Consider the following 2,327-nt stretch of genomic DNA (forward strand, 5'->3'; position numbering starts at 1 on the left):
CTTGAATTTGAAGTCATTTTCCCAGTTGTGGTAGACCATAGTAGAGTGTGAGTGTACTGTAATAGATTGAAGGTCATTGAAACTTCGGTTACTTATATAAATAATATTTTTTATCACAAGACTGATCAAAAGCCAGAACCTATATTGGGGAAACCAGCTGTGGCATGTGCAAAAACATTCCCATACATCGATGTATGACCAATAGCTCAAGTGGTAAGTCATACATTTGATGAACAAGCAGACATGATCTCTTACTTCCCAAGTGACTTGTGAGGTATTTAATTAACAACGTATATGCATAATCAACTGCTCCATCTCATCATAGTAAAGAAACACCGCCCTTTGTTATTTATCAAGTTTTGAAACCAAGATTACTGATTTAACAGCTAACCCTAATGTAATTACATGAAACCCTATCTGAGAGCAACTCCCAATCTAACAGCCAGGGACAATGAATGACAACAGATCATTCAAGTGAGCATTATAGATATATGGCAAATAGATATACATATGATGTATGCAAATTTATTCAGAAATCTCTTTCAGCATGGCTGGTCTGCCAAAAGATCCAGCAAATAATCTATCAAATTTACAAAGTACAATAGCTAAAGCACTACGAGTCAAAATGCAATGCAGCTATACAAACTTAGTTGCACTCATTTCTTCAGAAAAATGGTCTCGGTAGCTCCCTGAAGAAAAGGCACTTTCTGTGTAACTGTGTGGAGAATCTCAAAAGATGAACTAAAAATTCAAACCTTCTTTGACTTACAAGTGCAGTACGTACAACTGAGACATTGCATGCAAGTACCTTATTGAGATCCAGAAAATGTTAATTAATTGAAACACAGATGACTTATGCCTAAACCACACATGCAATTCGACTACTGGCAGGTGCAATAATGGAAGTTATCCAGGTTACTCATCTAGAATCTGCAACAAACAAAATCAATACTATTGATCACATACAACATCTAATACTAAACCTCTATTCACCAATCATTATTGACCATATAAATTAAAACAAATGTCCTGGATTGTTTATATTCCTTGATATAAAGAGAGGAACAGATTGTAGTTAGTGTGTTCAGAATGAGTGTTCAGAACAAGTCATTCCTGTTTTAAGTCCAGCAAACTGTGCACCCACTAGAAAAATAGGCATCTTCATTGTGTGTGTTTTAATTTTATTGTTAAAATGGATCATGGATTGATTCTAAGTATTTTAGGCTAATGAAAAACTGTGTTCTGTGGCAACAGACTGTCCAGATCAACAACTTCCTGTAATTCTGTCTGTTTGCCATACATTTCTTATGCAAACAAATTAATTGCGGTAACAGCAGAGTACATGATTAATAAACAGGTTCTTCTGCAATAGTTACTAGTATATACAGTAGTGGACAAAAGTATTTGCCGGGTAGGTTTTTTGTTGATTTTCATCATATTCTGGCCTACAGAATGGAAATAGGTGCTGATGTGATCACAAATGGATAAGTTAGTTTGTTTTCAAAGGTTGTAATATTGTTTGCATTGAATATGCTTTGATAAGTTGTAATGTAAACTTAATCGGCTTCTAACTAGGTTGTAACTATAATCTTAAATTGCAACAACCAACTGATTTAGACTCAATTCTATACCAATTAGTCTCGATTTTGCCATTGCATGACAAACATTGATCAAGAAGTCGCTTTATTAGTATTTTGTGCTTCCACCCAAATACAGACATACTGAAAAACCCTTCAAATTTCTTGCCCAGCAAATACTTTTGTCCACTACTGTATATACACTTATAAATTATAAATTACTATTTATTAAATCATATTTAAGGTTAAAAATACTACCATACATACATAAACTGTGCTATAATGTTACTAAATACTTTATTCTAATAAATTAATAATTAGTTCATCAACTACTATCAACTAATTAGCAAAATGTACAAACCTCTGCCGTCTTGTATAATAACTGCATCACGTAAAGCTTTTCTGGAGTCAACAGTTTCTCGAGAAAGTCGATTTCTGCAAAGAAAACGGTTTGTAGCAACCAACATTCCCCGTATTGGGGCTCTCCTTTCACTGCCACTGTTGCTTACTCAGTGTGGTAACTGCTCGCAGAGAAAGCGCAATTCCCACGATCTGTTAGCATAACAACACATTTCGAACTACTAAATCATGATCGTGAGCCATGCGTGCACGTGAGAATGGTCTACCGTGCACGTGCAAGTTAAACTTATCCGGGCTATATATCCGGGATGTGTGTGTGAAGTGGACCCAAAAAAAAAATTTGCCACAAGACTGCTCTGTGTTTACGCATAATGCATTTTGATATTGGAC

General features: G+C 35.2%; 1 long non-coding RNA gene across 1 annotated transcript; it reads right to left on the bottom strand.

The window, feature by feature from the left end:
• Positions 1 to 524: 524 nt before the first annotated feature.
• LOC134182517 (uncharacterized) lies at positions 525 to 2,272 on the bottom strand. Its single transcript, XR_009970348.1, has 4 exons — positions 2,087 to 2,272; positions 1,939 to 2,012; positions 809 to 930; positions 525 to 741 (listed from the first exon to the last, which is right to left on the bottom strand). It is a non-coding gene; the product is annotated as an uncharacterized LOC134182517 (long non-coding RNA).
• Between the last annotated feature and the right edge of the window lie 55 nt (positions 2,273 to 2,327).

Source organism: Corticium candelabrum, chromosome 7 (genome assembly GCF_963422355.1).
Source record: "Corticium candelabrum chromosome 7, ooCorCand1.1, whole genome shotgun sequence".
Lineage (NCBI taxonomy): Eukaryota > Metazoa > Porifera > Homoscleromorpha > Homosclerophorida > Plakinidae > Corticium > Corticium candelabrum.